The sequence below is a fragment of the Misgurnus anguillicaudatus genome, chromosome 10 (genome assembly GCF_027580225.2).
Source record: "Misgurnus anguillicaudatus chromosome 10, ASM2758022v2, whole genome shotgun sequence".
In the NCBI taxonomy this organism is placed as follows: Eukaryota; Metazoa; Chordata; class Actinopteri; order Cypriniformes; family Cobitidae; genus Misgurnus; species Misgurnus anguillicaudatus.
Window position 1 is genome coordinate 6,269,735 of NC_073346.2, and position 16,467 is coordinate 6,286,201.

Below are 16,467 nucleotides of genomic sequence, written 5' to 3' on the forward strand. Positions count from 1 at the left end.
CAAAGTTCCCGGCGCGGAGTAATACCGTACCTCACAGCACAACTAATACAAGTCAATGGAGTTGACAAAAACTACGATAAAACCTGTTGGAATGCGTAATTTGCAGCGATTTTTGTGTGAGCATACCAGTGACACCCCTGACCACTCGGTGAGTTTCACGTCTTTGTAAACGAAAGTTTAATATGCATTTTAGGAAGGATTGTTCCAGTGCACCATTAAACCCATTGTAAAGGTAGGAGCTGAAACACAAACACCCAAAAATTCTCTGGGCAGCCGCATATGTCGAAATTTCAGTCAAAACCATTCTATTTCATCATAAACAATCTGAAAACAGGGCTTTAAGTGTAAAATACCGAACTTGTCCTTTAAATTTGAAAACATATCGTAGTGTTTGTGTACAGAGGTTTAGTGTTCTTACATAATTCATTCTGAGGGTGGCGCTCTAATGTTGATTGTCAGATTCTACAATCATATATAGAAAGCTATCTTGTACACATTATAATGTGGTATTATTGTATTTAAATATTAATATAAAATGATAAGAGTTGTGAAAATAAAAAGTTACATAAATTCTCTTAAACAAAAAACAAAGTAACTGCACTTTAAAAATAGCTGGGTTATTTTTGACCCATAATGGGTAAATGTTGGACAGAACACACCACTGGGTTAAAATTGATCCAATGCTGGGTTGTTAAAAATCCAACTGATGGGTTATTATACCACATGGTTACATAACAACAACCCAACATTGGGTAATTTTTAACCCAGCATGTGTTTTGTCCAATATTTACCCATTATGGGTCACAGACAGATCGGCTTACCCATCCGTCTGTTCGCTGCCTTGACATGTCTAGATCACATATAGCCCAGCACATAGAGCCTTTTTTACCAGAGTTTCAACACATTTCGACTGTGTCTGTTCCTCGAACAAAAAAATACAGCGCACCGTTTACCTCGTCTTGTACAAATCTTATTAACATAAAATTAGAACACAATACATTAACAGATGAAGCTCAAATGTTAAAATTTGGCCTTCTCCACATTAGATCGCTTACCAATAAAGAACCTATTATCAATGAAATAATTACTGACCAAAACTTAGATGTGCTCTGTTTAACAGAGACCTGGCTTAAAGCAGACGATTACATCAGATTGAACAAATCCACCCCACAAGACTATTATTATAAACACGTACCTCGTTTAAAGGGGAGAGGGGGTGGTGTAGCTACAATATACAACAAAACATTTAAAGTAAACCATAAATCCGAACTAAAATTTAAATCATATGAAATAATACTGTTAAATATGGAAATAAATGATCTTAACAACAAACAGCTTTCGTTCGTTTTAGCAACCATCTACAGGCCTCCGGGCCACCACACAGATTTTCTTAAAGAAATAGCAGATTTCCTGTCTGAGCTTACAGTCACTGTAGATAAAGCTCTTATCATTGGTGATTTTAATATCCATGTGGATAACACAAAAGATGCATTAGGACGTGCGTTTATGGATGTTCTACATTCTCTCGGCATCAGACAAAATGTGTCAGGGCCCACGCATACTCGTAAGCACATATTAGACTTAATTCTGTCACTCGGACTCAATATTAATGACATCGAAATATCACCCCTGAGCGATGCCATTTCAGACCATTAACTTGTGTCATACACGGTACTTCTAGATAGGATCACTCAGTCTACAACATGCTACAGATTAGCCAGAACAATAATTTCCACCACTAAAGAAAGCTTTATTAGCACTCTTCCAGACCTGTCTCAAATGAAACATGTAGCAGATAACCGTGAAGATCTAGATATTGCAATAGAAAACTTGAACAACATTTGTTCTAGCACACTGGATGCCGTTGCTCCCATTCGAAAAAAGAGAATTGAAGAAAAAACGCCAGCTCCATGGTATGACCATCATACTGCAGCCCTTAAAAAAGTAACTAGAAAAATGGAACAAAACTACAGAAGCACAAAGTTAGAGGTATGGCGTGCAGCATGGAAAGAGCAGAGGTGTGGACTCGAGTCATGTGACTTGGACTCAAGTCAGACTCGAGTCATGAATTTGATGACTTCAGACTCGACTCGACAAAATGTACAAAGACTTGCAACTCGACTTGGACTTGAACATCAATGACTTGTGACTTCACTTGGACTTGCGCCTTATGACTCGAGAAGACTTTCTACTTCACACGAAAACCTGGGGAAAAATGTGCACAACCTGCATGCAGAGAGCACGCGCGCTGCCTGCACGACAGCCAATCACTGTAGTCCCACGTTGGTTTGGATGTTGGGACTGTACAAGCAGTACAGCTCAGCAGTGGTGTAGTCTACGTGACACGCAGGTACACGCCTTATACCCACTAGGAATTGTCAAGGAATTCCGTATACCCACTAAAAATAGCGCGAGGATGCGTAACAGCATGGTTTTGTGACATTTCAAACTTTTAGTCATAGTGAAGCACTGACCAGCATGCTACACTTGCTACTTTAGCAGGTTGAAATGCATATACATATTATGCTATATATTTGGTGTGTTTGACTTCCTGCCGACTGCGCGATCCGATCGGCATATGAAATTACTATAGCGGCGCGAAAGTGACTGGGGAGCAGACCGATGTGGCGTCACTGGCGAGTGACAGCAAAGTACCGCGAGAGTGATTCCAGTTATCACATGGAGAAATCTGCTTTGAATCGCTCTCGCTGTACTTTGACATCACCAAGAGGTCTGCTTAGCGCCAAATGAAGTCGAACCTGCAGTGTAGCTGCTCACGCGACACTGTAAACAAACAATCCATGTGAAGTGAACGAGTGCTGCAACATAAAATCTGGAGAGTTAACAACGCACATGTGAGTAAAGATCATTTAAATCATCAGTCCAGTTTATTACTCTATCTGGAGGTAATGCTCCAAATGCAGTAAAATAAGCCCTTGATTATATCCTGATGGTTTTTAGCTGCATGTTAGCTTTTGCTTCACAGTGTAAACTTTCCTCCTCTGTGTTCATTTATATATCTACGTTCAAGATGTATATAATCTTAAACTTCTGTTTGATTTGGGTGTCTAATATTAGGCAATATGATAATCTTGTAATAATAATTAAGTAAAAGGCTATTTTCATTTTTAGACAATGCTTGTATTATATGCAAATAAGCGTTTTATATCAACTATGCAAATTAGAGTTAATTCATGGTCATCTTGAATGTGTATTAAATAAAAACATTTACACCATTAAATTACACATGGTAATGTTATCAATAGTTGTCAGATAATAGCTATTGAAAGAGTGGATTTTTTTCTCCTTCAATGCATGTGTAAGCCATGGTTTGAAGATTGTTAACAGTTTATTTAATTTAAATTAACAGTCGAGTAGCTTTTGTCCCTGAGTTAGATGTTAATTAACACTAAACCAGTCTAAAAATCAGTCCAGTTTCCCCAGCTGTAAATGCAAATTGGCTATTAAAGTCTTTTTTTCTCTTATAATAAACTGACATGTTCATACACATTCAGTTTATGTGTTTATGAGTAAACTTTCAGAATGCTCTCAGATACATGAATATCTATACTGTATGCATCTGTGAGTGTAGTGGTGCATATGGGGTGTCGCGCTGGGACGAGTGAGCATAAGGGTCAAAGGCAAAACAAAAATCTAGACTACACCACTGCTAAGTGACTACATTGACATGGCAGAAGGACAGTATGCCCTTTTGTTCTGGGCACCAGTGTTGTTTTCGTCAACGATGACGATGATTTCGTTGACGCACCTTTTTTTTATGACGTTAACGCAACAATGACTAGCTAAAAATGACTCTAAGGTGACTAAAACCTGACGAGACGCTTTCGAGTTTTTGTTGACGAGACGAAACGAAAATGATTTTAAGTCTGACGTTCACAATGTGTGTCATTTCTGCCTAATTTGCGTGAAATCTGCCTGTTTTTACCTAAAAAATAAAGTATCAGCAATGCTCATGCTGCCGATTACTATCCTTGTTTTGGGTACGCCCACCACCCGGCTGCCGCCATGCCGCGCACGCGCACCAGACTCCACACAACAACAACACTTCTGAGAGAGTCTTTAGCATTACAGGTGACCTCAGTCGTGGCCGTCGTAATAGAGCACGAGTCATTTTAGAAAGAAGTGCTTTCCTGAAACTGAATCGAGATCACTAGGCTAATTTAACGAGCATTAAAGGAGTAGTCCACTTTAAAGATGGGGCCCATTGATTTACCATAGTATTTTTTTCCTACTATGAAAAGTCAATGGACCCCATCTTTAAAGTGGACTACTCTTTTAAATTTTTTACAGATATGTTACTGTGATAGGCCTATTCTGTTTGGGCTTTCTGTGAGACTGCACTCGAGGTAGGGCCCTCCTCTAATTCATTGTGTTAAACCAACTTTGTTTTTATTTATTTACAGTTTTTTACAATCACTTTGCTACTATTTTCAGAACCTTGATGTCATTTTTCACAACTCTAGACACAAAACTCACAACCAAAGATCAAAATGCATTTTTCAAAACTCTTAACTCTTTTCTCAATTGCTTGGATACAATACACATAAAACTTGGATCATTTGTTCATTCAACCAAAATCACATGTTCAATATGACACAACTTAACATCAAAGTACTACTGTTTCAAAAGGCTATTCACACATCACATTTCAAATACAGTTTTTTACAATCACTTTGCTACTATTTTCAGAACATTGATGTCATTTTTCACAACTCTAGACACAAAACTCACAACCAAAGATCAAAATGCACATTTTTCAAAACTCTTAACTCTTTTCTCAATTGCTTGGATACAATACACATAAAACTTGGATCATTTGTTCATTCAACCAAAATCACATGTTCAATATGACACAACTTAACATCAAAGTACTACTGTTTCAAAAGGCTATTCACACATTACATTTCAAATAAGTGTCTATTCATTTTCTTACAATGATCTTACTATCAATCAATACAACTGCCCAAAATGATAAGTAACTGTTGCATTATTCGTAATAGTTGTATGGAAACAGACAAAGAATCTTCCATGTTTACTGAAAATCATGAAAGTTTCAAGATAATGAGGTTCATTGTAACCAATAAGCATGAACCAATTATCACTGTACTGTATAGATGCAGGCCCTTGTAATTGCTTGTCCAATTCTGCCAACTTGTTACTGATGATTGAGTGCAGATTGTGAAATGATGTGACCTATGTTGTGATTGTACTGTAGTGTTTTCATCAATACATTACAAACTTTGTTCAATGATTCCAATGTGTCTGTCGTATTCTCTCTACTACTGCAGAACTTTTACAGATATGTATTTGCTCTACATGTACCATAATGAAATCTGTATCACCAATTTTGTTCTACAATACTTAATGATTGTACAAACAATTACTTAGTGAAACTATCAGTTGCTTGTGTGTGGGTGATCTATAGTTATGTTTCCATGGTATTTCACAGTAAATTTGTGTTTTGAAACAATGATTGTGCAAGTGCAAGATGTCTTTAAAGATGTGAATGCACAATGCAATGTTTTGAACACTAGACAGCCTGTGTTACAAGTGATTACCGTTTTGAGTTTTGTATCCAGAGCCGTGAAAAACGACATCAAGGCTCCGAAAACAGCAGCAAAGTGACTGCAAAAAACTGTAGTAAGTAAGTTTGCTTTCTTTAAAGACCAAATACAGTGTTTACAGTATTTAGGGATTGTCTTATTCATTTTTATGTTCAACACTTCAAGTGTCATGTTGTTTCCTACTTTAAATTCAAGTATGCATTCCTAACAACCTATCCTCAATGCTCCTCAGTATTGTTTATTTATTTTATTATTTTGTTTCAAAATTGCAACTTTGCAGTTTGCACAAGTTAAAGATAGACAGGGTTGTATGATGTTTGTGTTTACAAATAATATGCATCTTGTGCTTGCACTGACAGACAAGTTAAAGCACAAGTTGTCGAGCATAAGTATGTGTTCCTCAATAGCTTATATTTTGGGCACATTGTTCATTGCACTTCAGCAATTTGTCAAATAAAGCCACAATTGCTAAAGTAGGTGTTTTTATTCCTGGCTTTTTGGAGTAAAACAGTGATCCACTGTTACCACTTTATCTGTGTGTAATGTTTTAGTAGCTCAAATTGTTTTGCTGTTTAAACTCAAACCATTACTTTATTACTGGTGAAAATAGCCAATGTGCAAAAATTTTAGAAGAGCATCAATTCATGGGAAATAACTTGACTAAAACCTTTTTGCGTTTTCATCGACTAAAACTTGACTAAAACCTTTTTGTGTTTTCGTCGACTAAAACTTGACTAAAACCTTTTTGTGTTTTCGTCGACTAAAACTTGACTAAAACTATCAAGTTTGTAAGTGACTAAAATGTGACTAAAACTAAAAAGCATTTTCGTCCATAAGACTAAGACTAAAACTAAAAGAGCTGCCAACAACAACACTGCTGGGCACTGAACAAAAAGACCCCTTCCTTCACTCTTTCAAGTAGCCATCCGAGTCTTGGCAGTGCCTGCTTCTAGTTCTCCAGTGGAGCGAGTTTTCAGCCATGGTGGCATCATTCTGCGTCCCTATCGCGCACAAATGACTGACAGACTTTTGGCCAATTTGATCTTTTGTGAATGCAATGCACTATAGGGGCCTCCCTCCACCTGTCCACAGCACGCATTTTATTTCTGTGGTAAGAGGACTTGAAATGACTCGAAAGTAAAATGGTAGGACTTTGGACTCGACTTGAGACTTGTTGGCTTTGACTTGTGACTCGACTCGGGACTTGCCTCGTCTTTGACTCGACTTGACTCGGGACTCGAAAGCAAAGACTTGAGACTTACTTGTGACTTGCATAACAATGACTTTGTCCCACCTCTGGGAAAGAGAGCGTTCAACACTACAGAACGGCTTTAAAAACCGGCAGATCTACCTATCTCAGTACGCTTATTAAAGAAATCATAATAACCCACGTTTCCTATTTAGCACAGTTGCGAAACTGACTAGAAACAAAGAACAAACAGAAACCAATAGTAAACTCCAACACAATAGTAACGACTTCATGAACTTCTTTATTAACAAAATTATGGTTATTAGGGAAAACATAGAAGCTACGCAAGCAACCACACCTCTACCCAATAGTACATTTAACACTAGATTACCATATGAACATCTTGACACATTTAAACCTACTACAATAGAAGAGCTCTCTAAATTAGTAACATCATCTAAATCATCATCCTGTATATTAGACCCCGTTCCCACAAAATTACTTAAAGAGGTATTTCCTGTAGTGTCAGACCCAGTACTAAATATCTTTAACTCATCGCTAGAATTAGGATACGTCCCAACAGCTTTCAAATGGCGCTTTTCCATTGCATAGCACCCCACGGTTTAGTCCAGTCTGGGTCGGGTCAGCTCACCTCACTTTGGCGTGGTTAGCTTTTCCATCGAGTTTATTATCACTTCGCAGTGGGAGGGATTATAGGCGTGTCATTACATTTGCGCTGCCTACTGCTTTTACATCATACAAGTAAGAGCGTTGTTGTACATTCCCATACATTATTTATTTCTCAGTCCACCACAAAATTTAAATTAGCCACCACAAATAGCTGTTTGCACATCGCGTTTATCACTACCTCTGTCTCATCTGACAGTTTCTGTTCAAACACCAGTGGCATCAGCCGACGGCGCTCCGCTGAGCCTCATAGTTGCATTTAAGCATCTATGCGAACGTGCGCGTCGCGAATGTTCCACCACAAACTGCAAGAATGGAAAAAACTGTTATGGTCTCCCTGATTCTCTGATTCTGTGGATGTTTTTATTGCTAAAAGGGAGTTTGGAAACTTAGCAGAGCACAGAAGACAACATGTTTGTACGAGACAGCACACTGAGGTAAAGCTAAACTTTACATATAGTGATGACGCTGTAGTGACGATTCTGTCAGACCAATCAGTGATCTTCAGTGTTTTCGCGTCACGTTTGGTATCAGCTCGGGTCGCTTGGAAGCCCAACCGAGGTGGTACGAAAAAAGTATCGGGTACCACGTTGTGTACCTAATGGAAAAGCTCCCAAAAGTAAGCTGACCCGACCCAAACCAAACCAAACCGCGGGGCACTATGCAACGGAAAAGCGCCAAAACTAGCAGTTATTAGACCGCTCATTTAAAAACCAAACCTTGACCAGGGAGATCTTAATAACTTTAGACCAATCTCAAACCTACCTTTTCTTTCTAAAATATTAAAAAGTAGTGGCCAGCCAGCTACGCACATTCATAGTAAATAATAGTACATATGAAAAGTTCCAATCAGGATTCAGGCCCCACCATAGCACAGAGACAGCGCTGCTTAGAGTTACAAATGACCTCCTTTTAAAATCCGATCGTGGTGAAATCTCAATCCTTATGTTACTAGACCTTAGTGCAGCCTTTGAATAGATCACAGAATCTTACTTAAAGGATTTCTTCATCCAATTGAAATTTGAATATATTATTAAATTGTCACCTATGTAGTAGAACTGTGAAGTTATTTTAGAAATTGGTGCCTTCTAGGCCGAGAAAAGTCAGAAAATGTGGTTTTTGGCTCATGTGAATGAAAAACACCAAGTCCCAGAATGCATTGCTTTGCTGCTCTACGAGGCCACTCCCTAGTCACGCCTACCGGTTTGAGACGGCAGGAGGGAGGGAGATTCAACTCGGCTAAATACAACTTTTACAGACAAAATACAACTTTTTACAGCAACGATTTAGTTGATATATTATTATAAATACTACCTTTTCCACATTGAAATGATGATACGTTGCGTTGTAACGGTATGTTTAACCAAAACCGGGAAAGGACAAGCAGTAAGTTTTCATCATTTGCCGCGGTGTAAACAAAGGCTGCGGGCTATTAACCACGCAAAGTTCAGAGAAGACAACAATGAAATTAAAAACCGTAAAATTGAAAAACCTGAGGGTTTGCAGTCTCCATTTCAAGCTGGAAGATATCGAACCCAATGTACTCGGAATGAAGCGAAACACGCTAAAGGACACTGCAATTCCGTCTATATGTACCTTCACAGACACGACGAACAGCCGGGGCCATCTGGTATCAAACGCATTCGTCTACGTTAGAGGTAAGACTTTTGCTAATACTTGTTTCTGATCACACAGTAGCCTTTACATAGTGATACAGTTGTAAGCAGTAAAGTTAGCAAAGTAACGCTAGATAGACAATAACATATAAGTTGGCTGTTCTCAACATAAAACAACTGTTAGCTACCAAGCTACTTCTAGAGTTTTACTTTACCACGCAAGCCTGTTGCTGTAAAGTTATTCGAGATAACTGCCGATACATTTGCGAGATGTACATTATTAATTAAGGTGATTCTTAGAGTTCTGATGGTTTGTGCAGAAGTAAAGTCTATAGTGATATTGCCCTTCTTTTACTCTCTCTCTCTCTTTCTTAATTTTCCATTATTTCTCTTTCATATATGTTCTCGTTTGTTTGTTTATATGTGTAGTTAGTATCGTGTGTTTTTGTAGTGTAACGTAGTTTAATAAACCGGTTTTGCATTTCACAATTGAATTGTTTCTGTGTTCAATGCTCATTAAATCAATGTCACTTAACCTGCCTTTAAGATCTTAAAGCTACATGCTACACAATACTTTATAGCAGTAAGAATGTTATTTTCTAAAGGCCACGGAACTAACTTCTTTAATGTACAATTATGAGTATTTGCTGGACAAATACATTAATTAATTGTTATTATTATTCTGCTAAATCAGTTTAAAATCTTAATAATTTGTATAATTAATTACAGTTAATTGTACTTATTATTCTAGTTGAGCTAAATCTTGGAATTTCCCCAAATTCCCTTAAATTCCCCTAGTGTTTCAGTCGGAGGTTTATAGTGTTTAAAATAACGCCGTTCTCCTCCTCCCACTGATTCGCTACACCCTCGTATATTAATGAATTACTGTCAGAATACAATCCATCACATACACTGCCATCACAAAATTCTGGCCACTTAATTATCCCTAGAATATCAAAAGTGTCTAAAGGTGGTAGATCCTTAGCCCCTAAGCTCTGGAATGATTTACCCAATAATGTTCGAGTATCAGGCACAGTCGATCAATTTAAAGCTAAACTTAAGACATTCTTCTTTAAAAAAGCATTCACATAAAATGTCCAGTAAATGTACTTATCCCGCAATAGTTAGTTTGTCTAGAACAAAGCACTCACATACCTCATACTGGGTAATATACTTATGCTAGACTGTCTGGAACCGAGCTGACTCAAACCACTATACTGTATGACACTTGCATTACATGTGAACAGCCCCTACGCTAATAGGATTCTGTTTCTCTCTCCCTGTCTCGTCCTCAACCCTGAGGACAATGAGACAAACAGACCCAGTTCCTGCAACCATGAAGGTCATCACATCGTTGATCTACTGACCGTCCTTCTACGAGATGCCCAGTCGATGCCTGACCAGCAACCACCGGTGGAACCAGTTTAATTCGATTACCCGTTCACATACCCCGATAGTATATATATATATATATATATGTATATAAACATTTAACATTTTTTTGATTTCTGTCCTTAAGAAACATCAGCTTTTGTGAACCATGCCTCGAAACAAGGAGCCCTCTAAAGCTATTCAATCAAGAGTTGTTGCACTCCATAAGGCTGAAAAGGGATACAAGACCATTTCAAAATGTTTAGACATCCATCAGTCCACAGTTAGACAAATTGTCTATAAATGGAGAAAGTTTAATATCGTGGCTACCCTGTTACTGTGTACCCTACCAAATTTCCAGCCTACAGCTGGCGTACACCCAAAACCACGGTGACTTTGGGATTCATCAATATGGACGTTGGCGTACGGCACGCTGAAATCCTACGCCAGCTCAGGAGGTGGTGTACGCACGTTTTGTGTTAGTGCGGAAATGCACAGAAAAAATTCCTTAGACAACAAAACTCACTGACAAACTAAAATAGTATATGATATATTATGACCCACTGTAAAAAACAACAACATAGTAGTTATAAACTTAAGTGTTTTTTAATGCAACATGGACTTTAATGTTTAATTTGTGTGACTTTACCAGATTGGATTTGTAGGCATATGTATTCCTTCAGTTGCGAGCCTGTGCGCTTTACCTGACCTTTCAGGGCAGTGCATGTGAGCGGAGCGGAACATTGAGCGGTGCGGTAATATTACCATCAGAGCGCCTTTCCGAAAATTCCGCTCCCTCATTAAGCTCAGCACCGCTCGCTCAACCCAGAACGCCCTTTGATAATTTGCTAGTTCGAGAATCTGTAAAAACGACTAGCAATAAGTTATGGAATTCAAGCCTTATACATAAATGTAAAGTAAAAATTAAAGTTAAGATTACACAGGAAGAAAAAATTGAAAGGGAGTGCGGAGAGACTGTACAAGTTAGAAAATATTCACCCTGGAATCTGAAGCGGCACATTGCAAGAAAGCACAAGGATGTGCTACGAAAACATGGTAATGCATTAAAAGGGAAGCTAGTTACATACCATTCGATGATAAATAAATACACATGAATAGGTAAGGTAAAATGCTTGTGTTGAATGGAGCCGTGAATCCGATAATGATGACATGCGGACAAAATCATGGCCATGAAATATCTTTTATGCTACGTTATGGACACTTCTTTTTCTTATTTAGTCTAAAGTATGGCCATAAATTTAGAATTTGTTCCCAATATTCAACAGTTTGTTCCTTGGAATTAATTATTATAATATTTCGTAATTACTATTACAATTATTATTACTTCAAATTATGAATTAGCCTAGTAAAACATGTGGATGTCGTGGAAACAAATTCTTAATAATAAAATATAGCTAACAAACAACTGTATGTAAATACAGAACAACACACTACAAAAGTTGCCCCGGCATCCTGGCCGAACTTGCCCATTGGCCTTCTAATCATCCCCATATCTACTAATTGGCTATATCACTCGGTCTCCTCTCCACTAATAAGCTGGTGTGTGGTGGGCGTTCCGGCGCAATATGGCTGCCGTCGCATCATACAGGTGGATGCTGCACATTGGTGGTGGTTGAGGAGATTCCCCCATTCATATGTAAAGCGTTTTGATGTGTGCAGAAAAGCGCTATATAAATGTAACGAATTATTATTATTAAGCAGACATAGAATTTAGACGTAGGCAACAGTAAATAATAATAATAATAAATAATTATTCTTCTAAATATCAATAAGCGTCATTAATAATAATAAAAAAATATATATATATATATATTACAAACTGTCATGCAATTATTAATGTGTCTTTTATCCCACTCTTTAAACTCCCAAATAAAACTATTTTGTTTCTTTCCACTTCCCCGGTTTCTCTTCTTTGCCGTCTTCCGTGTGTCAATGGTGTTAAATGAGGGCGTGGGGGAGGCGGAGACTTGAATTTATATGGGCGTGTTATTCTAATGACGATCGTTTTCAGCCGCGGCATTTATGAATATCAAAGGTACACACAGCTTCATAAATCAGGCGGTGAGAGGAGTGTAAGCATAATCTTACGCCAACATATACGGCTGATCCTACGCAAGAATGATAAATGAGGGCCATTGTGTTTGTCTATTGTTGTGACCTAGATGAGGATCAGATCACATTTTATGGCAAATCACTGCAGAAAACCAGTTTATTTCTAGGGGTTCACATACTTTTTCCTGCCACTGTATTATGTTACAGTAACTAAAGACATGACAAACTAACAAAACCAAAAGAGTTTGAGAGCTCCACACTGAAACAGCCATCCATGGTGCCAATTATGCATGCTTTATGTCTCATTTTGGAGAGTTCCTGTAGGTGTTCAATTTATTTTTAAAAGTGCATTGTGTAGAACTGCTTAACAGAGAATGCATAGCAAATTTTCATTGCCCATTTACATTTTCTCTCTTCACTCAGTACCCCATAATGACAAAGTGAAAACAGAATTTTACAAGTGTCGGATAATGTCTTAAAAAGAAAAACTGAAATATCACATTTAGGCATGTATTCAGACCCTTTACCCTTTACTATTGGGAATGAAACCAATATAATGGAGAAAATATAATGGTGTTGAATGATACATTTCCACATGGCTTGACCTAAAGCATATTAAAAACACCACATAGACATATAAACAACAATAAAAACTAATAAATACTCGTGAGGCACTTGATTTCCATTTTTTAAATGTTTTCTTCTTTTTAAACATTATTTTTATTGAAAATTAATTCCTTTTCGATGTGACAGGAAAAGCGAGAAGAGCGGGGTCGGCAAAAGGCAGATTTTATTAAAATATTGCCATGGGGCCCGGAGTACAAATTAGCCGAGGGCCCAGAAACCCTTGCAGCACCCCAGATTACAGCTTGTTAGAGTCTTTTTGGTATGACGCAACAAGCTTTGCGCACCTGAATTAGAGGATTTTTTGCAATTCTTCTTTACAAAAAATCTCAAGTTCTGTCAGGTTGGATGGGGACCATCAGTGGACAGCCATTTTCAGGTCGGATTCATGTCAGGAATCTGGCTGGGCTACTCTAGGACATTGAGAGAGTTGACCCTAAGCCATTCATGTGTTTTCTTGGCTGTGTGCTTAGAGCAGTGGTTCTCAATCCTGGTCCTGGAGGCCCACTGCTCTGCACATTTCGTGTGTCTCCCTTAAGGTAACACAGCTGATTCAAATCATCAGCTCATTAGCAGAGATCTCATTGGCTGAATCCCAAACCGCCTACTTCCATACTATATAGTACGCAAAGTAGCGCTTTTTGCATACTATATAGTATGGAAGTAGGCGGTTTGGGATTCAGCCATTGTGTGTCAGATAAGAAAGACATACAAAATGTGCAGAGCAGTTGGCCTCCAGGACCAGGATTGAGAACCACTGGCTTAGAGTCATTGTCATGTTGAAAGGTGAACCTTCAGCCCAGTCTGAGGTCTTAAGCGCTATTGAAAAGGGGTTTTCATTGAGGATGTGTCTGTATTTTGCTCGATTCAGATTTCTCCCATTCCCTGCTGCTGAAAAACACCACCAGAGCATATACCACCACAATGCTTCACTGTTGGGATGTTATTGAGCAGTGATGAGCGGTGCCTTGTTTCCTCCAGATGCTTAAAATTGACTTCAAACAGTTCAATCTTGGGGGCTGTTTACACTTGGTATTAAGATGTGTTTTCATCGATCGGATCACAAGTGGACGAGAGAGACACATTACGTTTACACCTGGTATTTAAATCCATCTCTTTTGTCCACTTTCGACCGCTTCTGTCCTGAATGTGAAGGGGTGGTCTGTCAAGACGGTGGGCGAGTCTCTCTGCTGTCATTCAAATGCAAGCGGGAGTAATTATGAGTTTATATGGACGCAAACTAATATTATGTCGGAGTTTGCTGCTTGTTTAGCAAGTAAACATGCTGCACAGTGTTTTGTACGTGTATATGTTAGAGCTTTCTCTGAATTTTCAGCGCAATTGATGAAATAGGATCGCGCAACTTTCACACGCTTTCAAAGCGAAACTATGGAATAGCACTGTTCACCGTCTGTTCACGCCATTAGTCAGAAAAGACGTAAAACTTGTGTTTAGTACCTCAGATTAGATAAATGGGCGGAGAGAAGGCGGTCGCGTGTGGCTGTTCAAACACATTCAACCACATGTGTGTTTACACTACAAAAGCAATCTGAACAAAAGTGGTTTCGACTACCTCTGGATGTGGTTGAAAGTGGTCGAAAGTGGATGAGCTCAAAATGTTTTGAACACCGTTTACACCTGACATTAACGTCGTCCACTTGTGATCCGATCGATGAAAACGCATGTTAATGCCAGGTGTAAACAGCCTCGGTTATATCAGAATCTCGTGCCTCACAGGCTGAGAAACCTTCAGGTGCTTTGGGCACATTTCAAAGTGGCTTTCATGTGTTTTGCACTGAGGAGAAGCCCAGATCGTTGGAGGGCTGCAGTGATGGTTGTCTGTCTGTAACTTTGTCCCATCTCTGATCTCTGAAGCTCAGTCAGAGTGACCAGAGTTTACTATAGTCCTTCTCTTCCGATTGCTCAAATGGGCTGGGTGAAAATTATGAAGGCCACTGTGCACTTGGAAACCTTTAGTGCAGGAAATTTTCTATTTCTATTCTTGGAACAATCTCTGCAGGCAGTTTCTTTGACCTCATGGCTTGGTTTTTGCTCTGTCAGCTGTGAGGTCTTTTATAGAGAGGCGTGTGCCTTTCCAAATCATCTGTAATATTTCATTCCATTTTTCTTTTTAATAAATATACAGACATTTTTAAAATTATGTCTTCAGTTTGCCATAAAATATTGTTTGATTTATTTATGGTAGGAAATTTACAAAATATCTTCATGAAACATGATCTTTACCTAATATCCTAAAGATTTTTTGCATAATAAAAAAATTCTGTTTAATGCCATCTTGTTGGAATCATTTTTGTTATCTTAAAAATTATTTAGTTATCTTGTGTCCCGCTGTCACTGGCGACAGGAGTAGTGAACGAGAACAGCTGGTGACCCAACTAGTAAAATTCTCTGTAGGATAGACCGACCTGCATGGACTTTAAAGTCAGAGCCTCTAAACTGGGATGCAGTTACTGTACAGTAGAGCATTCCTTTTCCTTCAGTGTTGGCCAGTTTTTGGTTTAGCCTACATTTGATTTAAGCGAATTATGCAGTTATTGTGTAGTTCTGTTTCTAGAATCCTGATTTAGTTACTGCTGTACCTTTCATCATTAAAAGCCTGACTTAGAGCTGTACACCTCTAACATTGGTAAAGTGTTTTAGTCTTTTACTCAACAGAATTATAATTATTGGATATGTACGTTAAATGGACAGTAAGTAGGATTTACTCCCATCTAGTGGTGAAATTGTATTTTGCATTCAAACGAAAAGTGCTCTCCAGTGCCTCGCTTTTCCAAGTGCGTGTTGCAACTACGGTAGCCGTTATGTAATCACTGATCTCCTTGTCCGTTTCAGCTGGTTCACGTGTTCTGAACGAAAATGCGTTGTGGAAACGCATTGCAGTAGGCTTTGCTTTTCTAAGCTTTCAAAGAAAAGTCAGATTACTGGCAAAGGTCATTTGACACCAACGAGGACATATTTATGAATAAAGACATTGATTTTGATTAATAAAACACTTAAAATCCTACTTACAGTCCCTTTAAGCTTGCATGTTTTTGAATTACGATAATATAGACTGTACTTTCTGTATGTACAGTCAACCAGTCACTATATCCAAATAAACAGCAGTGTATATCTAGTCAGACTAAATAACTGAGAGCCCCAAACTTCACTATTTTAACGCACTGAAGATCAACATTTAAGAGTATTAACATTATGGATGATTTTAAATGAAAGTTATATGAAGAATGTTTTATGACTGTTATGGCATTGTGCACACTCATCAAATGTAGTTTATTGGATGTTAATGGTTAACTTCATAACA

At 38.3% G+C, this 16,467-nt stretch overlaps 1 protein-coding gene across 3 annotated transcripts in view; it reads right to left on the reverse strand.

Annotated features, from left to right (window-relative positions):
• Positions 1 to 16,467, reverse strand: part of popdc1 (popeye domain cAMP effector 1) — a 30,497-nt gene that overhangs the window by 1,987 nt on the left and 12,043 nt on the right. The gene's annotated exons all lie outside the window — the stretch shown is intronic.